Consider the following 27,908-nt stretch of genomic DNA (forward strand, 5'->3'; position numbering starts at 1 on the left):
CTTGCTCCTCCTCCTCCTCCTGGTTGGAGGTGCTGTCACTGGCAGCCTCAGGGTCCTGGTCGTCACCAGCTGAAAGCAGGAATGCACAAGAGTAGCTTCAGAGTGAGGAGACGGCGTCAGCGAGGGAGTTAGGACTGGTGGGATTCAGCGCATTGGTGGGACAGTGGCAAAGGAGATAGCTCGGATGGGCCAGTGCGACGCGAGAGGGCCAAAAGGCGAGGTCCTTACCATTGCCGGGCAGTGGAGGGTCGGATACACCGCACGCTGTGGGGACAATCACACGTGCTCCCATGAGCACACACACGCGCTCCTCCAGCCGAGTGAGCTCCTGCAGCTTGGCGCGGCCACCCCTGGCACGGGCCTGGCGATTAAACGCTACTTTAGCCTGCAAGAGAAAGGACGGGCTGTAAGGGCGCAGTGAAGCCCTGATGTAGTGTGCACTGCCTCCCATGGTGGAATAGCTTGGCCAAAGTGTAGAGTGCCGAATGGCCATTTGATGCTCATGACTGTCCCAATGCTGCTGGCTGAGGGCTGGCCAAAAGGACTTTCAGGTCCCTTTGCCCATCATGTCAGGTGTACATGCAAGAATGAGGAGGAGACTGGAAAGGCTACTCACCCTCACAATCCTGGTCAGATCGTTGTACTTCTTACGGCATTGTGTGTGGGTCCTGGGGGCCTCGCCGGTGAATGTCACCCTCTGGGCGATCTGCTTCCAGGCTTTGGTGTAGTCGTGGTGGGTTGGATTCCTCCCACTGTCTGGAAACAAGATCTTGCGCCTCACCTCCAGAGCTGTGAGCATGATGTCCAGATCACCCTCTGAGAAGCGCAGGGCACGCTGACGGGCCTTCTCTGGCGTTGCCATGACTCCCTGGGGCTGAGCAGTAGTGTTGAGGCCTCTTTGCAAGGCTGCAGTGTGCAGGGCGTGGCAGCAGACTAATTCGTCCCTTCCCCCTTTAAGAGCTGGTCGGCACCACGGGGTCTGCTGTCAGTGCAAAAATGACCGCACCCGTGCTGCGCCCCGCCTGGGCGCTATCCCTCTGGACCGCCGGCTTAGCGCCTAAAGAGAGTAGTGGAACGCCTCTTTTAGCGCTCCACCAACCTCTTAGGGCGAAGCCACTGAATTCCCGGCAACGGGGCGCTACTTTGGGGCGGGCGCTAACTTCGGGCGGGCGCTAAAGCTAGCGCCCCAAAACTGCCTAAACTGAAAATCTAGCCCCTGAACTTTAATACTTAGGAATCTCTCTTTATTGTAGTGGATGCGCGGAGCCATGGCCTAGCAGCGTGGGAAGCCTGGGCCTCGAGTTCAATGGATTCCCGGCGCGCCCGGAACCTGTCGAACCTGCTCAAGGCCGTTCATTTCCGCGACCACGTCACCATCTTTGCCTCGGCCAACGGCATCGGGGTGACGGCTGAGGCCGCCAAAAGCGTCCAGGGGAACGCTTTCATCCAGGTGCCGAGGCCCGGGCCATGGGGCGGAAAGCCGACCAGGTCATTGTCTTCGCCTCGGCCAACAGCATCAGGGTGATGGCCAAGGCCACCAAAAATGTCCAGGGGAACGCATTCATCCAGGTGCAGAGGCCCGGGCCCTGGGGCGGAAAGAAGGATTGGAGCGGGGGATGAGGGCTCGGGGAGGGGGGAGGGGGGAGGGGAGAGGGTAAGAGGGAGGGGGGGAGTGGGGGAAGAGGGAGGAGGGGGAGGGGGGAAGAGGGAGGAGGGGGAGTGGGGGAAGATGGAGGAGGGGAGGAGGGGAGGGGGGAAGAGGGAGGAGGGGGAGGGGGGAAGAGAGAGGAGAGGGAGGGGGAAGAGGGGGGAGGAGGGGGAAGGGGGAAGAGGGTGGAGGGGAGGGGGGAAGAGGGAGGAGGGGGAGGGGGGAGGAGGGGAGAGGAGGGGGGAGGGGGAGGAGGGGAGAGGAGAGGAGAGGAGGGAGGGGGTAAGGGGGAGGAGGAGAGAAGAGAGGGGGAGGGAGAGGAGAGGGGGAGGGAGGGAGAGGAGAGGGGGAGTGAGGGTGAGGAGAGGGGCAGGGAGGGAGAGGAGAGGGGAGGGAGGGACAGAGAGTAAAGCAGGGAGAAACAGGGGGAGGGAGAGAGAGAGGGGGAGGGAGGGAAAGAGTGAGGGGGTGGGAGAGGGAGGGAGAGCTCACCTTCTTCCTTCCTTCCTTCCTTCGCAGGCGTCCATCGGGCCAGGCCTGAGGCGTTCCTTCCCCCCCTCTCTTTCCAGGCTAATCCCGAACTAAATCCAGCAGTCTCTCTCTCTCTCTTCCCCCCCATCTCTCTCTTCTCCCCCCAGTCTCTCTCTCTCCCTCTCTCTCCCTCTCTCCCCCCCAGTCTCTCTCTCTCTCTCCCCCCGTCTCTCTCTCCTCCCCCAAGTCTCTCTCTCTTCCAACAACAACAACCCCTCAAAAAACCCTTGGCACCGCCGGGCACTCCAGCTAGTTATATATATAATCAATTGAAGACTGCTCTCTTACTGTACATAAAATTAAAAAAAATATTTTTTGGAGTAGGGTTAAGCCCAACTTATCTCTGTACTTAACCATTGTGCACTGGGTCAGTGGGAAAAGTGATATTTTTTTTATTTGTTCATAGGGTGTGGGCATCACTGGCAAGGCCAGAATGTATTGCCCATCCTTAGTTGCCTTGAGAAGGTGGTGGTGAGCTGCCTTCTTAAACCACTGCAGTCCGTGTGGTGAAGGTACTCCCACAGTGCTGTTAGGGAAGGAGTTCGAGGGTATTTATCCAGTGAATATGAAGGAACAGCAATATATTTCCAAGTCAGGATGGTGTGTGACTTGGAGGGGAACTTGCAGGTGGTGGTCTTCCCATGCACCTGCTGCCCTTGTCCATCTAGGTGGTCTTCTCGTGAGGAAGCCTTGGCAAGTTGCTGCAGTGCATCTTGTAGATGGTACACACTGCAGCCTCGGTGCATCAGTGGTGGAGGGAGTGGAAGTTTAAGGTGGTGGATGGGGTGCCAATCAAGCGGGCTGCTTTGTCTTGGATGGTGTCGAGCTTCTTGAGTGTTGTTGGAGCTGCACTCATCCAGGCAAATGGAGAATATTCCATCACACTCCTGACTTGTGCCTTGTATGTGGTGGAAAGGCTTTGGGGGGTGCAGGAGGTGAGTCATTTGCTGCAGAATACCCAGCCTCTGACCTGCACTTTTAGCCACAGTATTTATGTGGCTGGTCCAGTTAAGTTTTTGGTCAATGGTGATGGTGGGGCATTCAGCATTGGTAATGCTGTTGAATGTCAAGGGGCGGTAGTTAGACTTTCTCTTGTTGGAGATGTTCATTACCTGGCACTTGTGTGGTGCAAATGTTACTTATCACTTATCAGCCCAAGTCTGAATGCTGTCCAGGTCTTAGGGCATGCGGGCATGGATTGCTTCATTATCTGAGGAGTTGCGAATGGAACTGAACACTGTGCAATCGTCAGCGAGCATCCTCACTTCTAGCCCTATGATGGAGGGAAGGTCACTGATGAAGCAGCTGAAAATGGTTGGACCTAGGACACTGCCCTGAGGAACTCCTGCATCGATGTTATGGGGCTGAGATGATTGACCTCCAACAACATCACAGCATCCTCCTGGTCACAAATCTGAAATGAGAGCCACCACAAAACACAAATTCAATCAAAATTCATAAATTTATCAAAAATCCAATCACAATGACAATATAAACTATTCACCCTTGAGCATTCAGTTAGTGCCTGTCTTTCCTGTGCCTTTACCTACTTTAGTGCTCCTATGCAGTGCTCCCCCAGTGGCTGCAGCATGGCTGATGGAAGGCTGCTGACTTTCACTGGGGGTGGCTACAGATGGCCTTGCAGGACAACCTCGAGCAGATCTGGACTGAGAAGGTGTGGCTGTAGACTGCACCACCTCGACATGGGCGGCAGCAGTCTGGGCTGGCTGGCTGATAGGCAGCAGCAAGGGCAACGGTGGGATGACAGTGGTGGGAGTAGGAATGCTGTCATCCTGAGAGAGAACAGCAGGTTCTTGCTCCACACACCCACTGCCACTGCCCTGGGGCGGCACCTCAGAATTCCTAGCAATCTGTTGGAGCACAGATTGCCGGACAGCAGCGACGCCCTAAAAGCCTCTTTCGACACTCAGAAACCCAGCAACGATGGCAGCACTCTAAGTTTGTGTGGCAGCAAGCTGAGCCTACAGGAGAGCAGTCTGTGCTTCCACTGCAGCAGTGAGATGTTGGGTTGCTTCTGCTTGAGCTGCAGTAGAAGCTGCAAGATCGACGATCACACCCAGCATCATCCATGGGTCCACAAGGTCTCTCCTGGAGTTGTCTATCATTTTCATCCTGGAAATCATGGACTCCACACTCTGCCCAAACCCTTGTGCAATGTTGGAGCCGGACTCCTCCATGTTCCTCGACACTGACAAGAGCCTCTCTGGCAGGTTTGCCATTGCACCAAGCATTTTCGTGTGCATGTCCATTACCATTCTTCTGAAGGCCGCCCCATCGAGGTAATCATCTGAGTCCTGTGTAGCAGAACTCGAGCGTGAACTAGCCCTCCGGGGATCTGGCATCCAAGGTAACTTTTCCCCATGGCCTGGCTGCAGCCCACTCATGCCTGGTGACTCACCACGCGCAGATCCCGCCTCTATACTCTGCTCTAAAGTACACGCAGTGCCATTTTCTGAGCTGGTGTCTGTGAATGTCAAATGCAGCGCTAGTGTCTCTTCTTTTTCTTCTTCTCCTCCACCAGTTTGCTGCTAATGATGAGGGTCAGGCTGTGCTAGTGGCACTTCCTGGGTATCTGAAAGCAGAAAGGCACAATGGTCGGTTTGTGATGAGGGGAGGGGGACGGCAGAAAGCAAGATACCCATGCATACCCCATCAGCAGCTTGTAAGTGAGAAGAGATTGTGAGATGAGGGGGGAGTGGGATGTGAGAAGGATTAGGTGACGTAAGAAAACTACTAAGCACTTGGTTTGAGTATAAAACAAGGCTTTAATCAACTGTTTCACAACCATGAGTTGCTAGTTACATCACTAGTTCCTGGTTACAAAAACGTCCTGAGCAAGCTGGGCCCACGCCCGAGTATTTATACTTTCCTTGGACGGCGCCACCAGCTGGCCGCCCAGTGTTATCTCATGAGTCATTTCTACATGAATGGTAAGATTCGTGACATTCTTCCCGCCTGAAAGATTTGGAAGTCCGACAACTTCCTTCTAGCGGCTTAGACGGACCACGAATAGCCACAGTCTTTTAGATTTTTGTTTGTGGCTGGAAGGCTCGTCTCCTCAGACCGTGTCTTGGTCCCTGGGTCGCTTGATTCGTACTGGTAGATTGACAAGGCCCGTGTTGCCTTGATCGACCTGAGGGGGACTGGGGAGATCATGACTCCGGGTGCGGGTCCCCACAGGCGCAAAGCTAGCTTCATCTTGCTTGGTAGCCGGGGATTGACCGGCGTCCTGGCTTTGGTTGGCCATCCCGTGGGGAGCGCTCTGTTCCCCGAGTTGATCAGATGGAGTAGCCGGCAGATCCCTTGATGTCCTGGGTAGGGCATCATCCTCAAAGGAGCGCAGAGTGTCGGCATCATTACTATGGATCCCTCTATCGGTGGGGTCCGTGGGACCGGTTGGACAGGGAGCCAGATCTCAGAGTGAAACGGTGGACTCCCGGCCATCAGGGTACCGCACGTGCGCCTATGTGGGATTAACATCTGTTAGTTCCACCTCGTCGATGAGGGGATCATTTTTGGAAGATCAGACAAATCTGCGAAGCAGCACAGGGCCAGGAGCTGCCAAACATGATGGTAGGGACGTCCCATGAGTGGAACGACGCTGGAACCCGAATAATCGCTCGTGAGGAGTGACATTGGTGGACGTAGAAAGAAGAGACCTGATGGAATGCAACACGTCAGGGAGCATAGTTTCTCACTGCTGGTCTGGTAGGTTGCGTGACCTCAGTGCAAGACGAACAGCGTTCCAAATGATAGCGTTGTATCTCTCAACCTGTCCGTTACCGATGGGATGATATGGTGTCGTTTTACTTGTGGCGATTCCCTGTTGGGAAAGATAACTTTTGAGTTCGCTTGACATGAAGGAGGCACCCCGATCAGAGTGGATGAAATTGGCCATACTGCAAAGGGAAAAGACCTGATCGAGGCATTTGATCACTGTGGAAGTAAGCATATTGGGACAGGGGAAAGCAAAGGGAAAGCGTGAATATTCATCCACCATAGTAAGCAAGTAGGTGCTTCGTGTTGAGGAAGCCAATGGCCCTTTAAAATCAATGCTGAGTCGCTGCATAGGCTGTATAGCATGTATGAGTGAGCCATCCGATGGACGGAAGAATTGCGGTTTTAATTCCACGCAAATTCTACAAGTGGAACATGTTCTTTTCACGTCTTCTGTAGAAAATGGGAGATTTTTAGATCGCACAAAGTGCAACATACGGGTAACGCCAGGATGGCATACGTCAGTATGAAGATCCGCAAGAGTCGAAGTTGACATAGAAGAGCAGAATGCACACGTGAGGGTATCTGGGGCCACATTCTCTTTGCCGGGTCGATAATGTATGGTGTTGCCAAAGGCGGCAAATTCCATCCTCCAGAGCTTTATTTTGTTATTCTTGATCTTAGTGCATTTCTGGTTATCCAGCATAAAGGCCACAGAGTGCTGATCTGTTATAAGCGTGAAATGGTGATGAGCGAGAAAATGACTCCATTTATGTACTGCTTTGATGATAGCCATAGCCTCCTTCTCGACAGGAGGATAATGGAGCTCGCTACCCTGCAAAGTTCTGGACAGAAATGCAACGGGTCAACCATCTTGATTCTAGGTAGCCGAGATCGCCACCTCCGATGCATCGCGCTCGACCACGAAAGGGAGATTTTCATCGATGGAACGAAGCGTGGCTTTTTCCAGTTGTCACTTGAGGAGTTGAAAGCTGAGATAGCCGTTGCCTCCAACGGAAATGACTTCGCGTGAAGCAGGGGCTGGATCTTGTCGGAGAAGTGAGGTATCCACTTCGCATAATAGGCGAACATGCCGAGTGCCCGACGAAGAGAGCCGAGATTTGTAGGGGGAGGGAGCTCCTGAAGCGGATGAAGTCGCTCCGGATCCGGTTTGATGACACCATTGCCCACCTAGTAGCCAAGGATGTTGACTGATGGTACTGATTTCACAGATTGGGACTCATTTAAGGTTAAGTTGCGATGACAGAGAATGTCAAAAAATTTCTGGAGGTTGCCATCATGCTCCTTCTGGTCATGACCAGCAATGGTGATATTATCCAGATATGGAAAAGTGTCCCTTAAGTTCTCCTGTTTGACTAGGCTATCCATTGCCCGTTGAAAGACGGCCACCCCATTGGTGACCCCAAATGGAAGGCAACAAAACTGGTAAAGCTGACCATTGGCCTCAAAGGCCGTATATTTTTGTCAGAGTCTTTTAACGTTACTTGATGGTATGCGCTCTTTAAGTCAAAAGTTGAAAATACCTTGTAGTTGGCAAGGTTATTGACCATGTCATCGATGCGTGGTAGTGGGTAGGCATCCAGGTCGGTATACTGCTTAATAGTTTGCGAGTAATCAATGCAAAGACGTTTCTTGTGTTGCTTCAGAGGATTTTTAACAACGACGACTAGAGACCGCCAGGGAGATGAATATGGCTCAATGATACCATCAGCTAGAAGGCGAGAGATCTCTGCCTCGATAAAGGATAGATCATCTTGGTTGAAACGTCGTGATTTAGTGACTATGGGCTTACATTGGGGGGAAAGATTGGGAAACAAGGAGGGCTCGTCGAGCGAAGCCACCGAAAGCGCACAGAACGGTACTTTGGAAATAGTAAGGTCCGGCTTTGACCCTCCAAACTCGAAAGTGAGTCTTTTGTGTTGTTTCTGGAAATCCTGTCCCAGGAGCACATCACTGCATATGTTTTTGAGCACCCTGAGCTGGGTGGTGAAATAAGTGCGGCCATTGAGAGTAAGGTCGACAAGACAAAAGCCGGAAGAGTTGGTGGTCAGTGTCATCAGAGGCATTGCAGTTTTCCTCTCCAAGGGGTAAATACGCAGTTTTAACTTACTGACAGCCCACTCACTAATGAAGCTGTCAGAGCTGCATGAGTTGATTAGTGCACTCAAAATGTGTCCATTTACCGAAACCTTCGTGGCTGCATGGAATAGACTTTGGGGGAAAACAGCTGTGATGGGAGGAGGAGCAGTTTTACCCTTGACAGCTGTAACATTAGTAGTGGTTCTTGGGGGAAGAGCAGTTTTATAGATAGCAGCTGTAACCTTAGTAGTGGCTCTTGGGGGAGGAGCAGTTTTATAGATAGTAGCTGCAAAACTAACAGGGATTCTCGACCTTAGAAAAGTGGCCTTTCTTACTAACAGAGGCTCTTGACTGGCATACCTTAGAAAAGTGACCTTTCTTACTGCAATGATTGCAGGTTGCGTTACGAGCAGGATAAAATTTCCTATAGTGGAATGCACCTCCACAGAAGAAACACTTCCTTCCAGATTGCCAAGATGCCACTAGGGCAGGGTCGTCATCAGTGAATGCTTTTAGGGTAAGGTTGTCATCAGCTAGGTTAGAGTCATCATCAGTGATGGCTTCTGCCCGAGGCCTATTGAAGGAGTCACTAAAATTGATAGCAGCAGCCCGTGCACGTGGTAAAAGATAGGTATCTGCATTCCTCTTTGCTAAGTCCAGAGAACATGCCTGGTCATAGGCAGCCTGTAACTTGAGGGTTTTATTCTCCAACAGACGCTGGCATATGAAGGGAGATACAATTCCGTTAATAAAAGGATCACAAATTAACTCCTCCTGGTACTGCTCAGCAGTGACAGCTTTAAGATTACAATCCTTGCTGAGCCTGCGAAGCTTTTGAAGGAATTTGTCAAGTGATTCCCCGGGTTGTTGTCAAGTTGTGGCCAGTAGATGCCGAGCAAAAATTTTGTTTGGGGCCTTAACATATAGTCGCTGTAATATTACGATAGCGGAGTCATAGTCTACACAGTCTTCAATATAGTCAAACACATGAGGAGATACATAATTGGCAAGTATCTCTAATTTATCAGGAACATTCTCACCACACACCCTGAGGAAGTTGCTGAAGGTATGACACCAGTGTTTCCATACCTTAGCAGTTGTAGGTGAATTCGGGTCCAGGTCAAGATGGGCGGGTCTGAGTAGTTTGTCCATGATGGATTGATTACTACGTCAGAGTTCCCTTCTACAGTTGAAGTCATAGCTGGCTGTTCCCGAAATCACTCAGAGCGTGGAGCCGATACACAGTTGATTAAATTGACGTAAGAAAACTACTAAGCATTTGGTTTGAGTATAAAATGAGGCTTTAATCAACTGTTTCACAACCATGAGTTCTAGTTACATCACTAGTTCCTGCTTACAAAAACGTCCTGAGCAAGCTGGGCCCATGCCCGAGTATTTATACTTTCCTTGGATGGCACCACCAGCTGGCCATCCAGTGTTATCTCATGAGTCATTTCTACATGAATGGTAAGATTCATCACATTAGGTATGACCATACTATCATCAGCAGCAATGGTTTCAACTTCTCTGCTGACCACGGACACTGTTACTGCCCCTCCAATAATTTCAAAGGCGGATTCCTCGAGGTCACTTAGGGTCTCAATCCTAGCTTGGCCGTCTCCAGTCTGTTGTTGCTCATGTCTGTTGTGTGCCACCTTTGCCTGCAAGTGAAGGGAAGTGTGTCATTGAGTGTGGTGCAATGTGTTTAGGTGATGTGCCTGCCATGATTGAATAGCTGTCAGTGTATGCAAAGTTTGAGTTCTGCATGTGAGTGTTGCAGGATTGGTAACTGCATGGGTACTTGTGACTTCATCTACCCTGGCGAACCTCGTAAAGTCTGTAAAGGATTTCAGATAGTGCTCTTTGTGGGGTGGTTGACATGGTACTGACCACCTCCCTCCATACTGCCTGCATCATCGTTTCCCCAATAGTTTTGGGCCGTGAAATTCGGCACCTTAGTGTTGGCTGTTAAGGCCGGTTTTGTCAAAAAAATAGTGACCGCCTCGCTTCTGCCCACTTCTGGTGCAGACCACAGCAGCTGCCATTTTGAGCAGGCCGGCAGTGCAGCCGTTGCTTGTGCTGGCTGGAAAAATGGTAATGAGGCAGATTGTGACATCAAAATTTGACGCATGACCTGGTATTTTGGACGGTGCTGCTCGACTTCATGCCCTCTCCGAAGCACGCACAAATGAACATGCGTTCACTTGTCTGAGGTTATGAAATACTTTGGGCACTGGAGCCACATCCTGGCAGTGACCACCTCGGTGATCTGGCCCCACATCCTTCTTTCTGGAGGGCCTCCTGGCCCCCTGTGGGTTGAGGATCTCTCATTGAATGTTCACCTCCTGCACATATGCCTTGAGTGCTGCGTCTGAAACCCTAGGTGCCCTTTCCCTGGCCTGTAGAGTCATTTGGGTTTGTGCTGAAGCACTTTTAACATTTTTTATCACCAGAAGGCAGCTCACCTGGAAGAGGTGCAGACTGCCTTTAAGAACATAAGAACATAAGAAATAGGAGCAGGAGTAGGCCATACGGCCCCTCTGGCCTGCTCCGCCATTCAATAGGATCATGGCTGACCTGAATCTAGACTCACGTCCATTTCCCTGCCCTCTCCCCGTAACCCCTAATTCCCTTATCTGCTAGGACAATGTCTATCTCCATTTTAAATTTATTTAATGTTGCAGCTTCCACAGCTCTCTGGGGTAGCAAATTCCATAGATTTACTACCCTCTGAGTGCAGCAAGACTTCCCTGTTTTTATACTCCATCCCCCTTGCAATAAAAGCCAAGCTTCCATTGGCCTTCCTGATCACCTGCTGCACCTGCATACTAACTTTTTGTGTTTCATGCACCAGGACCCTCAGATCCCTTTGTACTGTAGCACTTTGCAGTTTCTCTCCATTTAGATAATAACTTGCTCTTTGATTTTTTCTGCCAAAGTGCATAACCTCAAACTTTCCAACATTATATTGCATCTGCCAAATCTCTGCCCACTCACTTAGCCTGTCTATGTCCTTTTGCAGGTTTTTTATGTCCTCCTCACTCACTGCTTTCCCTCCCATCTTTGTATTGTCGGCAAACTTGGATATGTTGCACTCGGTCCCTTCCTCCAAATCGTTAATATAGATTGTAAAGAGTTGGGGTCCCAGCACTGACCCCTGCGGAACACCACTAGTTACTGATTGCCAGCCCGAGAATGAACCATTTATCCCAACTCTTTGTTTTCTGTTAGATAGCCAATCTTCCACCCATGCCAGTATATTACCCCCAATCCCGTGATTTTTTATCTTGATCAGTAATCTTTTGTGTGGAACCTTGTCAAATGCCTTTTGGAAGTCCAAATACACTACATCCACTGGTTCCCCTTTATCCACCCTGTATGTTACATCCTCAAAGAATTCGAGCAAATTTGTCAAACATGACTTCCCCTTCGTAAAACCATGCTGACTCTGTCCTATTAAATTATGTTTATCCAAATGCTCTGTTACTGTTTCCTTAATAATAGACTCCAACATTTTGCCAACCACAGATGTTAGGCTAACTGGTCTATAGTTTCCAGCCTTTTGTCTACTTCCCTTCTTAAATAAGGGTGTTACATTAGCAGTTTTCCAATCTGCCGGGACCTTTCCTGAGTCCAGGGAGTTCTGGAAAATGATCACCAATGCATCCACAATCCCTGCCGGCACTTCTCTCAAGACCCTAGGATGTAGGCCATCAGGTCCGGGGGATTTATCCGCCTTAAGTCCCATTATTTTACTGAGTACCATCTCCTTAGTGATTTGAATCGTGTTTAGCTCCTCCCCCCCCCCATTGCCCCCTGTTTGTCCAATGTTGGGATATTTTTAGTGTCCTCTACTGTAAAGACTGATACAAAATATTTGTTCAGCGTCTTTGCCATCTCCATGTTCCCCACCACTAGTTTCCCAGTCCCATCCTCTAAGGGACCAACGTTCACTTTAGCCACCCTTTTTCTTTTTATATAGCTGTAGAAACTCTTGCTATCTGTTTTTATATTTTTTGCTAGTTTACTTTCATAATCTATCTTCCCTTTCTTAATTAATCTTTTAGCTATTGTTTGCTGGCTTTTAAATGCTTCCCAATCTTCTATCCTCCCACTAGACTTGGCTAATTTATATGCCCTTGTTTTCAGTCGAATACTATCCTTTATTACTTTACTAAGCCACGGATGGCTGTCTTTTCTTTTACTCCCCTTTTTCCTCAGTGGAATATATTTATCTTGAAAGATGTGAAATATCTCCTTGAATGTAGACCACTGCTCTTGTACTGTCTTACACTTTAATCTGTTTTCCCAGCCCACTTTGGTCAATTCTACTCTCATACCTTCATAGTCTCCTTTATTTAAGCTTAGTACACTGGTTTGAGATCCAACTCTCTCACCCTCAAACTGAATTTGGAATTCAACCATATTATGGTCACTCATTCCAAGGGGATCCTTTACTAGGACATTTTTTATTAATCCTGTCTCATTACACAGGACCAGATCTAAGATTGCCTGCCCCCTGGTTGGTTCAGTTACATACTGCTCAAGGAACCCGTCCCTAATACACTCTATGAACTCTTCCTCAATGCTGCCATGCCCAATTTGATTAGTCCAGTCAATATGAAAGTTAAAATCCCCCATGATTATAGCTGTTCCCTTATTACAAGCGCCAACTATTTCCTGATTTATACTCCGAGCAACAGAGTTGCAACTGTTAGGAGGCCTATAGACTACGCCCACTAGTGACTTTTTCCGCTTATTATTCCTTTTCTCCACCCTTATTATTCCTTATCTCCACCCAAACTGTTTCACTATCCTGATCCTTTGACCCAATATCATTTCTGACTATTGCACTGATTCCATCCTTGATTAACATAGCAACCCCACCTCCCTTTCCTTCCTGTCTGTCCTTCCTAATTGTCAAATACCCTTGTATGTTTAGTTCCCATTCATGATTATCTTGCAGCCATGTTTCCGTAATGGCCACCAGATCATACCCATGTGTAGTTATTTGCACCGCCAACTCGTCAAATTTGTTACGAATGCTGCGTGCATTCAGATAAAGAACTTTCAAGTATGTTTTCTGACTATTTATTCCTGCTTTTACCCCTTTTACTACTTTACCCTTATCATTATACATTCTGTCCCTTCCTGACACGCTCTGGTTTTTAATTCCCCCACTGCTACCTTGCTCTATTGCCTTCTCCGCTGTCATTTTTATTTTTCGCTCTCTTAAAACCTCCCCCCCACTAATTAGTTTAAAGCCCTCTCTACAGCCCTAGTTATTCGATTCGCCAGGATTCTAGTCCCAGCACTGGCCAAGTGAAGTCTGTCCCAATGGAACAGCTCTCTCCTGTCCCAGTACTGATGCCAGTGTCCCAGGAAGCAAAACCCATTTCTCCCACACCAGTCTTTGAGCCACGCATTTAACTCTCTAATTTTATTTACCCTAGCCAAATTTGCACGTGGCTCAGGTAGTAATCCAGAGAATATTACCCTTGTGGTTCTGCTTTTTAATTTGGCCCCTAGCTGCTCAAACTCTCTCAGCAGAACCTCTTTCCTTGTCCTATCTATGTCGTTGGTACCAACATGGACCACGACAACTGGATCCTCCCCCTCCCACTCCAAGTTTCTCTGCAGCCCAGAGGAGATGTCCTTAACCCTGGCACCGGGCAGGCAACACAGCCTTCTGGACTCTCGCTCTCAGCTGCAAAGAACTCTATCTATCCCCCTAACGATACTATCCCCTACCACTACAACATTTCTTTTAACTCCCCCCACTTGAATGGCCCCCCGCTCCACGGTGCTGTGGCCAGGTTGCTCATCCTCCCCGCAGTCCCTGTTCCCATCCTCACAGGGAGTAAGAGCCTCAAACCTGTTGGACAAGAGCAAGGGCTGCGGCTCCTCCAACACTACCTCCTGGATCCCCGTACCTGCCTCACTTCTAGTCACACCATCCTGACCCTGGCCACGGACTACATCTGAATTAATTAATCTAATTGGTGTGACTACCTCCTGATACACAGAGTCCAGGTAACTCTCCCCCTCCCTGATGTGTCTCAGTGTTTGAAGCTCAGACTCCAGCTCTTCAACATGGAGCCGGAATTCCTCGAGCAGCCAACACTTACTGCAAATGTGATCACCGTGAGCATCAATGGTGTCCACCAGCTCCCACATATTGCAGCAGCAACACATCACCTGATCTCCCATTCTATGCAATTAATTAAATTTATTAATATTATTTTTAAATACCCTCTGCCCCGATTCTAGATGATGAATATTGCACCTTAGAAACTATAAACCACAGAGTTTAAGCTTAAAAAAGAGAGAAATACTTACCAACCAATCACTTACCTGCTTTCTGGTGACGTCACACTTAGATTACTTTTTACCTCTCTCCTTCCCTCTGAGGTCCGAGACTGGAGACTGGTACACCTTACCTGGGTCTCTGAAGCCTTTTTAAGCTTCCCGCTCGCGCCTCCCGCCGACACCCGTGGTCTGAGGCCTTACCTGGGTCTCTGAAGCATTTTTAAGCTTCCCGCTCGTGCCTCCCGCCGACACCCGCGGTCTGAGGCCTTACCTGGGTCTCTGAAGCCTTTTTAAGCTTCCCGCTCGCGCCTCCCGTACCACTACAACATTTCTTTTAACTCCCCCCACTTGAGGCGCAGGCTAGCTTTAAGTAAAGTTTGAGAAAAGTTTAAGTTTAAGTAAAGCCAGCCTCACCAAACATCGGAATTTCGACCCACTGCTGAGCGCAAAGCCTATCAGCAGTGTGTTCAGTCCTGGGCTGTGCGCGGCAATCATGTAAAGTAGCAGACAGCACAAATTTTACGTGCTGCCTGCACTCCTTTTTGAGCTTAATCGAATTTCACCCCCTAGCTCTCCTAATCCTTTTCATTGCCAATATCGCTTCCACAGAGCCTTGACCACAATAGAGACACCCTTGAAGCTGATCTATCTTCTTTCATTCTCCTCTCATTGATTTTACTCTGCCCCTTAATGCATATATTGCTTCTGACTCTTAAAGCTGAAACAGACTTTTAACAGCTGAAGCTAAGCTACGTACCTCTCCCTCCCAGCAGCAAGAGAAACATTCAGCAGTGGGATTCCTGCCTTTAACTCACCCTGTCTACCAAATTGGATCCACCCCAGAGAAATGCAGTCAGGTGCTGATGGAAACATGTGGTGGGCAGAAGTTCAACATGGCCAGGTTTCCTACAAGCCAAGCAATATCCAGGACAATGTGCCTGGAATTGCCTCTCTGTGATTTGATGTGTTGCACAGCCTTTGACTCAAGGGATGTTGGCTGATTACCCAGTTTGATGAATCACCTGGCAGTCAACCAGCATCTAACATCTGCCTTCCCATCAACACATTGGATCCCCAGTGCATTTGAGGCTGCAAAATGCTCAGCTCACTTGGCCATCGAACTTAAGGTATTATTCTCTTGGTCAAACAATCAATCCCTTAATTCATCTGGGACAACTTTGGCAGGAAAAATCATAGAGTAAGTTATTATCTTAATGGCAAGAAACTGGAAAGTACTGTAGTACAAAGGGATCTGGGGGTCCTGGTGCACGAAACTCAAAAAGTTAGTATGCAGGTGCAGCAAGTGATTAAGAAGGCCAATGGAATGTTGGCTTTTATTGCTAGGGGGATAGAATATAAAAACAGGGAGGTATTGCTGCAGTTATACAAGGTATTGGTGAGACCGCACCTGGAATACTGCATACAGTTTTGGTGTCCTTACTTAAGAAAAGACATACTTGCTCTTGAGTCAGTACAAAGAAGGTTCACTCGGTTAATCCCGGGGATGAGGGAGTGGTCATATGAGGAGAGGTTGAGTAGATTGGGACTCTACTCATTGGAGTTCAGAAGAATGAGAGGCAATCTTATTGAAACATATAAGATTGTGAAGGGGCTTGATCGGGTGGATGCGGTGAGGATATTCCCAATGATGGGTGAAACTAGAACTAGGGGGCATAATCTTAAAATAAGGGGCTGCTCTTTCAAAACTGAGATGAGGAGAAACTTCTTCACTCAGAGGGTGATAGGTTTGTGGAATTTGCTGCCCCAGAAAGCTATGGAAGCTACATCAAAATAAATTTAAAACAGAAATAGATAGTTTCCTAGAAGAAAAGGGAATTAAGGGTTACGGGGAGCGGGCAGGAAATTGGACATGAGTCTAGGTTCGGAATGGTCATGGCCCTGTGGGTAGTGGAGCGGGCCCAGGGGCCGTGTAGCCTGGTTCTGCTCTTACTTCTTGTGTTCTAATTCTGTGTTAGATTTCAGGAGATGGTTTTATTCCTGTTCCTGGCTGGGGTGGACATCGCCTTTACAGAAGGTAAGTACTGTAGAAAATATAGGGACAGAGTGATCTCCTGGAAGAGTTTCGATCGCCTAGATGGGTCGGAGAGGAATTTCCCAGATTTTTTCTCCCAAATTGGCCATTGGGTTTTTTATCTGGTTTTTCACCTCTCCCAGGAGGTCAAATGGGTTCGGGTGGGATGGGGAGTGATAGAAGATTTGAGGTTAGGATCAGATCAGCCATGATCTTATTGAATGGTGGAGCAGGCTCGAGGGGCCGATTGGCCTACTCCTGCTCCTATTTCTTATGTTCTTATGTTCTTAAATGATATTTTAACATTAATTAAAACATTTCAAAAGATCACAAGATAATTACCAATGAAGAAGGCCATTTTACCAATTTTAATTAAACCACCTAGAAAGACCATAAACTCCCCGATTGTAATGTACACCCTTATGCTCTTCAGTCCTCCAACTTTGGCCTCTTGAGAACTCCCTCCCTTCATCCCACCATTGGTTACCGTACCTTCAGCTGCCTAGATACCACTCTCTGGAATTCTCTCCTTAAACCCCTCCACTTTCATTTCTATGTTTAAGTATCTCCTTAAAACCCACTACATTGACAAAGATTTTGGTCACACCTCCTAATTGCTCCTTCTTTTGCTTGTCATTTGTTTTCCTTATGCCACTGTGAAGCTCTTGGGAAATTTTTTGCTACATTAAAGGCATTGTATAAACGCAAATTGTTGTTGTTGCTACTGTTATTGTTTGTGTGTGTAACTTTTTCAAATGCCTTTCATGTCATAGGGCTTTCCAAGATCCACTTGGATTTTCACTTCCTCAAAGAAGTCAAGGAGGTTGATTAGACAAGATTTTCCCCCTCTAAATCCACATTGACGGTGGCTTATTAGGTTCTATCGCACAATAATCCTCAGTTTACTCCTGATAATCATTATTTTAAACAAAATTCAAGTAAAATTAATGAGTCTGTGGCGGAACCACCAGAGGATTACGGACAATTGTATATAATTCCTTTTACAGCAATGTAGTACAGCTGGGGGCTGCACCTTTAATGTATCTGTTAACTGTGCTAGGGCTTCTTTCCTGTACTCCACGTGATGACATCATGCCGTCCGTCACGTGATCTCTCAACAGCGGGAAGAACATGATGACGTCATGACGTCAGAGCTCGGAACCTTCTAGCAGTAGAGCTCGGAACCTTCTAGCAGTTGAGCTCGGAACCTGCTAGCAGTTGAACTCAGAACCTGCTAGCAGTTGAGCTCGGAACCTTCTAGCAATTTCCAGAGAGGCTTTCAAGCAGACCAGACCTATTTGCATTGTATCCTACAGTTTCCTGTGCAGCTTCGTTTGTTCATTAAATTTTATTGTTTTTGATTTTCTGAGTCGATCTCAATTCTTCGGCTAGGAACCCCAGTTCCTACATTGGTGACCCCGATTTCTTTGAACAATTTTCGTTGAAGTTACATCATGGACACGAACGCCGTCACCCTCAAACTGCCGCAATTTTGGGAGCAACAACCGGCCGCGTGGTTTTTCCAGGCGGAAGCCCAATTTGCAATCCGGGGAGTAGCAGCAGATTCGATCCGTTATTATTACGTGGTCTCTGCCCTCGACAGCGCCACGGCCTCGCGGGTCATCAGCCTCCTCGAGAGTCCACCGAACAATGGCAAGTACAAAGCTTTAAAAGCAAATTTACTGCAGATTTTCGGTCTGTCCAAGTCGGGGCGCGCTCGCAGACTTATCTCCATGCCCGGCCTCGGGGACTCAAAACCCTCAGAGCTCATGAGCCAAATGCTCACGCTTTTGGGCTCGGAATCGCAATGTTTTCTGTTCCGCGAGCTGTTTCTCTGTCAACTACCAGAGCCAGTACAGACGGCCTTGGCCAATTCCGCGATCACGGATTGTGCTGAACTCGCCGTGGAAGCGGATAAAATATTCACCATCTCACAACAATCTTGTGCAGCCACGAGGCGCCCATCCCCCACAAGAGCGAATCCGACTCCTCCTCCTGCAGGCTGGTGTGCATACCACGCTCGTTTCGGCGCGAAGGCCAGAAATTGCCGTCCGCCCTGCAGTTTCTCACCAAAAAAAACACCTACCTCAAACCAGTGGTTTCTGAGAAAATCAATAAAGCCTAAGGGACGCGCCGGATTTGCGATGGCCGTCGGGTCCACAGGGAAACTCCTATACATTACAGACTCCCTGTCAGGGAGACGTTTTCTCTGTGATACTGGCTCCCAGTGCAGTATCCTACCAGTGTCGAAGCTAGATCTTCAATCTGGCGGTCAAGGTCCCCCCCCTCGAGGCAGCCAGTGGTGCGGCCATTCGCACGTTCGGAAAGCGTAGGGTCCAGTTGAGTTTTGGCGGCCAACGTTTTGTTTGGGAGTTCATCACAGCGAAAGTCTCACAGGCCATCCTGGGGGCAGATTTCTTCTGCGCAAACGGGTTTCTCGTCGACGTCCGACACTGCCGGCTAATCAGTGCCTCCACTTTTCACTCGGTCCCCTGCCACCGAAGCACCGCGATGTCTTGGTCAGTTGCCTGTGCAGTTCCATCTCCAAATTAGTTCTCTCGTCTTCTCAGTGAGTTCCCTGAGCTCACCAGGCCCACATTTTCTTCTTCAGTTGCGAGGCACGGTGTGGCGCACCACATTACCATGACAGGATCCCCTGTTTATGCGAGAGCTCGAAGGCTGGAACCCGGTAAACTCGCGGCCGCCAAGGCGGAGTTCCATACAATGGAACGCTTGGGTATTATTCGACGTTCGAATAGTCCTTGGTCCTCGCCATTACACATTGTTCCTAAGCCAGGTGGCGGATGGCGACCATGCGGCGACTACAGACACCTGAATGAGGCTACCACACCGGATCGGTACCCAATTCCTCACATTCAGGATTTTTCGGCCCATCTGGCAGGGAATTCCATCTTTTCCAAAGTAGACCTCGTCCGAGGCTATCATCAAGTGCCCGTGCATCCTCAGGACGTCCCCAAAACTGCCGTCATCACACCTTTCGGGCTCTTTGAGTTCCTTCGTATGCCATTTGGGCTGAAGAATGCAGCACAAGCCTTCCAACGTCTCATGGATTCCGTGTTGCGCGATCTGCCGTTCATCTTCGTCTACCTAGACGACATCCTTATTGCCAGTAACAGCACGAAAGAACACATTACGCACTTGCGTACCCTTTTTTCTCATCTCAGCCAACAGGGCCTTATTATCAACCCGGCCAAGTGCCAGTTTGGGTTGCACAGCATTGATTTCCTGGGACACAGAATCACCTCAGAAGGCGCCGTCCCGCTGGCCACGAAGGTGGAAGCAGTCACCTCGTTCCCTCTTCCTCAGACTGTCAGGGCCCTCCAGGAATTTCTGGGAATGGTCAATTTTTATTATCGGTTCGTCCCCAAGGCGGCATTGTTGATGCAACCTTTGTACGAGGCCCTCAGAGGTAAATCGGGCAAAGACCCGATCGATTGGACACCCCAGATGGACCAGGCTTTCCTCGACACTAAGAACGCTTTGGCTGCTGCGACCATGTTGGCACATCCCCTTCCGGGCGCAACCATTGCCCTTACCACCGACGCATCTGATTATGCCATTGGGGCAGTACAGGAGCAGTGGGTCGACGGCACATGGCAACCACTGGCTTTCTTCAGCCGCCAATTGCGGAAGAACGAACGCAAGTACAGTACTTTTGATAGGGAGTTGTTGGCATTGTTTCTGGCCATCCGCCATTTTCGCTTCCCACTGGAAGGACACCCATTCACGGCTTTTGTAGACCACAAGCCACTTACTTTTGCGATGGCCAAGACAGCAGAACCATGGTCGGCACGGCAACAACGTCATCTATGTACATATCTGAATTTACAACCGACATACAACATGTCTCGGGCAAAGACAACCTGGTGGCGGATTGTCTCTCTCACGCCCAGCTCCACGCAGTACACCTGGGAGTCGACTATGTTGGTTTGGCAAAAGAACAGAAGGCAGACCCTGAAGTGCAGGCATACCGGACCGCACCTTCCAGCTTACAAGTGGCTGATGTCAGTTTCCAGGCCGCAGGGACCACACTCCTGTGTGACATCTCGATGGGCGTCCCACGTCCAATCGTTCCAGTCGAATGGCGCAGGAGAGTTTTCGACACTATCCACGGGTTGTCACACCCTGGCATGAGAGTGTCACAACGACTCATGGCAAAGAAATTCGTCTGGAAGGGCATGCATCTCGACGTCCGTGACTGGACCGATACCTGCGTGAGTTGTCAGAAGTCCAAGATACAACGCCATGTTAAGGCCCCAGACATCACTTTTCCGGTTCTGGAGCGTCGATTCGACCATGTGCATGTGGACCTGGTTGGTCCTCTCCCTTCCTCTCGCGGGTACACTCACCTCCTCACAGTGGTAGACCGCACCACCAAGTGGCCAGAGGCAATTCCTTTGGTTGCCACCACAGCGGCAGACGTCTCCAGAGCCTTCATTTCGTCGTGGGTAGCTTGGTTCGGGGTACCGGCTGACATCTCCTCCGACTGGGGACCTCAATTTACCTCTGAGCTTTGGAATGCCGTAGCTCAAGGTTTGGGCACCAAGCTTCATCGTACCACTGCCCACCATCCACAGGCGAACAGTCTGTGTGAAAGATTCCACAGGTCCCTTAAAGCCGCACTGCGTGCTAGTCTCCGTGGGCCTAGTTGGGTGGACAGGCTCCCTTGGGTGCTGCTAGGTCTTCGCACGGCGCCTAAGGACGACCTGCATTCTTCTTCAGCAGAGCTGGAATACGGCCAACCACTCAGAGTGCCTGGCGATTTTCTTCCTCCTCACACGGAACCCTGGTCCCCAGCTCAGCAGCTCGTCAGCCACCAGGAAGCGGTTAGGAATTTCATCCCAGTGCCTACGTCGCATCATGACCTGCAGCACTCCCATGTCCTGGTGGATCTTAAGAGCACAGAATACGTGTTCATTCGGCAGGATGCTCGCAAAAACCCGCTCAAACCGCCTTACACAGGTCCGTTCCGCGTCATCTCGTCAGGTGACAAGTCCTTCACAGTCGACGTCGGCGGTAAGCCTGACCACATCTCCATTGACTGGTTGAAACCGGCGCATCTGGATCTGAGCGAACCAGTCGTCACCGCTCAGCCGCCTCGTCGTGGTCATCCACCGTCGACTGCCGGTCCAGTACAGCCACAGTCATCCGCCGAGTCGCCAGTGCCCGCCTCACCGGGTCGACCACAGCCGGCCTCTTCTTCTCCTCCGCCTGCTGCGTCATCCCAACCACAGCCAACGGCCAGTTCATCTTCTAGCGCTCCGTTCCAGCTGCCGGGGTATCGCAGTCGGTCGGACAGGCTCGTCAGACCCCCTTCTCACCTTACCTTCTCTGTTAAAAGCAATTCTGGGGGGGCGCATGTGGCGGAACCACCAGAGGATTACGGACAATTGTATATAATTCCTTTTACAGCAATGTAGTACAGCTGGGGGCTGCACCTTTAATGTATCTGTTAACTGTGCTAGGGCTTCTTTCCTGTACTCCGCGTGATGACATCATGCCGTCCGTCACGTGATCTCTCAATGGCGGGAAGAACGTGATGATGTCATGACGTCAGAGCTCGGAACCTTCTAGCAGTAGAGCTCGGAACCTTCTAGCAGTTGAGCTCGGAACCTGCTAGCAGTTGAGCTCGGAACCTGCTAGCAGTTGAGCTCGGAACCTTCTAGCAGTTTCCAGAGAGGCTTTCAAGCAGACCAGACCTATTTGCATTGTATCCTACAGTTTCCTGTACAGCTTCGTTTGTTCATTAAATTTTATTGTTTTTGATTTTCTGAGTCGATCTCAATTCTTCGGCTAGGAACCCCAGTTCCTACAAGTCTGTCATTTCTTGTGTCACACTGCTGCCATGGAAGCTCAGATGGATACTGTTGTGTATGTAATATGTGTGCTACTTTGACCTATGGACAGGACTGCACTACTTGTAGGGCGTAGTGATACGCAGTACCACTCCTGGCCATAGGGGTATAAATAGTACTGTGGGTACTGATCTCCCCTCAGTTCCCGCCTGTGGGCATGAAGTAAAGACCTACGTATAGTCCCTACCTCCAACCAGTAAAGACCTGTTTGAGTTATACGTTTAAGTCTTTGTGTTAATTGTTCAATACAATACACATACTTAACAGATACCATCTTGGCTTTGGGGACGAGTGTTGACCAGGTTTCCAGAGTGTCACATCGCTCCTACACTAAGTTCTCGTGCTGAGCTGGAGGAGTGCTGTGGCACAGTCCAAGGAGAGTGGCCTTGGCTCCATTGGGGAAGCACCTGCTGTCCTCTCTCAGGTTAACAGCATGCCTGCGCCCCTGCCACCCACTCTGTCATTGTTCATATTTGTTCCATACAGCCAGCTGGGCCAGACTGCCTCGGCCCAGGTCGAGATGCTGCAGTCTGCAGCCAGGCCCTGAACCCAGAGCTGCTCCAGGTCACCCAACACGGCCATCTCGGTGCAGTCTATGGCACCTTGCACTCTGGGATGCCTATGTAGGGGGTGGCGGGTGTGGCGCGTGCGCCCAGTCAGTTATGCCCCTGACTGCTTGTGAGTGGTTTGAATCGCTCCCACGCCCCTGGGTTCTAGACACCGGACTTAGGTACAGGCAGCGATACAGAAAACTCGAGTAGACAGGTGGTTTGGATGCAAGCAAAAACCAAGATTTTATTGAACAGGAAAAATTAATACAGTCTTAAAAGAAGTTACCACTATAACATTACAGGCAAATACACTTATACAGGGAATGAGGAACACACGGCACATCAAGGGAAAACAACTATCTTAACAATTCCCTTATCCTTATCCCACCCCCTATACCTAACTAGATTAAGCTATGAGGGGTCAGAATCTATGCTCACCAATCAAAACGGGGTTTGCTCAATTCAAAACAGCGGTGGGGTTTGGGGTTCGCTCTAGGTGCGCTCTGGAGCCTGCCGTCATCACGTGGTCTCCGGGTGCTGCAAGGGCGTTGTCCAGGTTCGAGTACCCCAAAGTCAAAGTCTCTGTTTGGGTACTTTACCGTGCAGGGATGATTCTTCATCGACAGCTGCCAGTTTGAGCTAGTGTGCAGATATTTGAAGGTCAGCCGAGGCTGAAGGCCTGATGATTCGAAGCCTCCCCTCGTTTGGTCTCCTCCAGCCGGTCTGCCCCTCGGTGGTTTTCCCTTCTCCCCTCGTCGCGTCCCGCCTCGCCTGACTTGAATCTGTCCATTTCCGCCCGACCCAGTGCCGGGGCCATTCCAGGTGGAGTGGGAAAAGGGCACGGGCAAAGGCCAGGAGGTAAGCGTGGGATGGGGAAAAAGCGGCAGCCACGAGGGCGAGGGGCCCGAGGAGCAGCACCAGCACACCAACCAACGAACTCTACGGACCTCCTCCGAACGAACGAACTAGCTGCCCTAACTCAATGCTACCCGGGGCCTTCAATTATACCTTCGTCGAAAACCCTTATCTTCATGCCAAATCAGGTTAGTTCTTTGTTTTAATTTCGGCGGGCTAGTTTAAAATAATGGTAGCAATTTAAACTGACGGTTTTTAGATGGCCGGTAATCGCATCTACCGGCCTGATAATTGACTTGTATTGTCCTGAAAGTTCCTTGATGGGCTTGTCCAGCCTCGATGGCTGTGTTAATCTGTTTCTGATAATGTATGCAGACTGTTTAATGGCCTTAACTATAGGCCTAAACTGCAATTAGATCCGTCTCCAATTCAGTCTAATGCATAATTCAGAGTCCTGTCTTGTTCCAAAACACAAAGTTTCTCTTCACAGAAAACCTGCAGCCTTAGTTTCAATTTCTCCCAAGCTGTCTGCGCTGCAGAATCCATTTTGGAATCCCATAGGCTTTCTGCCACGAGGCACGGACACCATCTTGGGTACCCTTTTCAATTTTAAAATGTCCATGCAGGGTCCCTTTTGTTGATAACCTTCGGGGAGATGCAGAAATTTTGCAAATCTTACAGTCCCCCCTGTGATACTAAAACTTGCTTGAAGTATCATACTTTTAAAAGTGAGCAAAATTTTTCTGACCCTCCATAGTCAACCCTCCCCTGTAATTATCTATCTAATATATCCACGACACATGCACTTCCCATTCCGTGAAAATGTAGTGTACATCAGCATACAGGGAGTAAAATTACAGGTCAGGAGGGGGTCTAACACCCCTGCACCACTTGGAACACATATCTTTATTAAACCGCGTCGCAACACAAACAACAAAAGAAAACCTTTAATTAAAAAAACAACACAAAGAAACAACAATTCTTTAATCGAAATACAGGGAAAAAGACTTTAAACCGGCGTATCTTCCTCCACCCTTACATAATGTTCTTTCCAAAAGCTCTGGTTTCGGAATTCTGACCACCGACCTTTTCCCTTACACTGAATGCAAACTAAATACAGCACTATCCCTAACTGGCAAACCATGAGAATGTGGGAAGCCAGTCTGATCCACGAAGGGACCTCTATATTATTGAAAAGGTTCCACCAGGGTGGAGTCACAATATCCAATATCTTAGTCCCTATCTCTACTGTTTTCTGCTCGAGAGTGTAAAAATGTTTCTGTGAAACTATAACGGCTTTTAGAATTTTGGTCAAATGTTCAGGGAGAGGGGGAATTTCGTAGCCAAAGTGCACTACGTACTTCAGCAAGTTCGTAAAATTCTCCTTCACAGTGAGGTGAACAGTGGAGGGTTCGGGAATGGGGACAATTCGCTCCTGGTCCACTTGAACTTCTGCCCTGGGTTTAAAACAGAAACTGCTGTCACTGACCGGGCACCAGCTAGGCTGTCCATGCTGGTAGTGGGACGCGCCGGTGGTGACACTATATGTCCCACCCCCTATATATGCTACCTGCAGGGGAACATGGCCTTGTGCCATTGCCTCCATGGTACAATTTATAGGCTTTGCGTCAGCAGCTCTGAACCCACCGCCACCAAGGGACCAGGGAATGGGTTGGTATTAGTCCCCACCGATCAGATGCTGTACCAGGGGGTACACTATGCGGTAGCCGCCGTGATTTTAAATCTCACGGAGGTACATTTACCGGAGTGGTGCCCCAAGGAAAAGGCTTTCAAGTGCTAGGGTCACAGGATTATGTGTGCTCCCCGGCTCCGGCACCCTGAGATATCAGTACCTGTCATAGCGTGCTCCCACTTAATGACGTAAGGCGGGGCCGCTGTGAAACGAATGTGTGCACCCCCTTGAATGACTCCAATGTTCTCAACCCTGTATACCGGCGTGGGTCGGGCTGTCCTACCCATGACCGGCATCCTAACTACTGCTCCCATGATTGTGTGGTTGGACCGCCCACAATCCACGGGGACTGGATAGGCTTTGGAGGCTAGCCGGAGTTGGCACGGGCTCAATGCATTCTCAAAAGGGTGGAGGGCTGCGAGGTGCTTGTTGCTAATCCAGGAGGGGACCAAACCTTGTTTTAAATCCTCCAGGTTACTGCGGCCCTCGCCCAGTAACCACGCCCTGTATAACACGCACACCTCATTCTGCGCAGCCTGGTCAGAAGCATTTCTGTCCTCCCTTATGAGAGCATTTACCGTCTTTGCGTGCTTTTCCAACTCGGCTATGATCTCTTTTAAATGGACCGTCATGCAACTCCGAGCCCACTACCTTGTTCTCATCCAGTAATATCCTTTTTAATTGTGTTTTTAAACCGTTTATCTGGGTTTGCAGCTCTATGTCATCCAAGCTGTTGATGACAGAGGACCCAGTATTAAACACAGTAAAAACATCATTCCATACACCCCTTCTTTGTCTCCCTGGGTTACCCAAAAATTCTCAGTGTGTGGTGTAGAGTTCGGTCTTGTCCGCGTGGGCAAAATCGAACTCGTAAAATTTCTTGAACATGTCCTTTACTAGGGCCTGGTATAACTGCTCTGTTTCCTTGGGGCACCACTCCGGTAAATGTCCCTCCGTGAGATTTAAAACCACGGAGGCTACCGCGTAGTGTACCCCCTGGTACAGCATCTGATCGGTGGGGACTAATACCAACCCATTCCCTGGTCCCTTGGTGGCGGTGGGATAACCTTCTCTGGATAACCTCGCTGCCTGCGCTGTGGGCGGGGGCTTACGGGGGCGGGTTATCAGCTCAGTGGCATTGACCGGGATCAGGGAGAATGGGACTGCACATGCCTTCAGGCTGGTATCCCACCTTATCCCCTCCCCGGCGTCTTGCCACTGCCGGTGGAAAACAATGGATATGCCTGCGGGGCAGACCGTCTCTGACCTCCACATACAGATATAAATCCCTTGGTCTGGTTCGCACCATTTGTCCCAACACACGCTTAGTCCTCCATGAGTCCCGGTAATTGTCCGATGGGTGTTATTACCCAAACGTTCCCATTCAACTTCAGGGTTCCTCATGTCCTTGCTCAACTTCCTCAGCCACCACCATCTATCCAGTGGAATGTGTCCTTTACACGTCAAACATAATTCGCTTTCCAATGGTGACGCTGACCCTCGTAGTAACGACTCATACCCGGGGACACAGGAGGGAGGTCCCCTCGTACGTGAATCCGGTTTGGCTGGAGTACTGAGACGAATTGGACCCCAACCATCCTGGCCACCTTCCCTCGTGGAAGTAGACGGCAGTCTCCTCCGCATCCCGTTCGCCGTTCCCGTCGATCGCCAGGGGCGCTGCGTCTCCCGAACACCCGTAGATGTGGGAGTCCTGGATGTCGCCCCTCCTCCCCGCACTCATCCCGATCAGGGCGAATAGGATCACGATCCATTCCATCCTGAAAATCTTTCTGCAAAAAGATGTAAAAACATGCAGCCAGGTCCCAAAGAGGTTCCCTGGCTTGGTGAGGCATGGTCGGGTCCCGCAAACTCGACCCAAATATACACACTCGGCAGATTTCTTATTCAAACTACCCATCACCTTATTTAACCTAAGCTAAACACCCAAACTTAAGCTAAATAATTACACCTTACTCAAAACTTAAACTTAGACTAAATTATATACAACCGCCGCCCGTCTCCGGGTGGCCAGGCTGATTCCTGGTCGGACTGCGGCTCGCCACTACCCCCGGCATGACCGCACCGTCCTCCACTGTTGGTCCCTCGCAGCCCGAGGCTGTTGGCTAAGGACCTCTGTCCTTGGACCTCTCCCTGGCTCGAGGGGCGGCCCTTGGGAACTGGAGGGCTGATGACCATGGCTTTCTCGGCTGGGGCGTCCGCAGGGACCTTCTGGGGGCTTTGGCGGGTGGGGCTGTCTTGGCCGCTGGGCCTTTTACCCGAGCCACTGCTCCCCTGGGCTTGACCCCTCCCGAACCTGGGCTGGGGGCAGGTAACTTTTCGCAGCCTGCTGCCGCGAGCTGAGAATCTCTGCCCCCGGGTCCCATGGCTGGGTCCGGGGCGGGGTTTTCGACCTCAGGTCCCTCCCTCTCTACACCTGGGTTAGGGGCGGGGTTTTCGCCCTCAAGTCCCTCCCCCTCGTCTGGATCCCAGAAGAGTGGGGGCGTGTCCCAATCGATGGGCTGGATGGCCCCTCCCTTCAAGCAAGCCACAGTGCCTGCTTGTGTAGTCTGTGAAC

General features: G+C 49.9%; 1 pseudogene; it reads right to left on the bottom strand.

Moving 5' to 3' along the window:
- Nucleotides 1-4,161: 4,161 nt before the first annotated feature.
- Nucleotides 4,162-27,908, bottom strand: part of LOC147124289 (uncharacterized) — a 239,189-nt pseudogene continuing 215,442 nt past the window's right edge.

Source organism: Somniosus microcephalus, chromosome 1, assembly GCF_052327205.1.
Source record: "Somniosus microcephalus isolate GS21.2 chromosome 1, FLI_Smic_1.0, whole genome shotgun sequence".
Taxonomy (NCBI): Eukaryota; Metazoa; Chordata; class Chondrichthyes; order Squaliformes; family Somniosidae; genus Somniosus; species Somniosus microcephalus.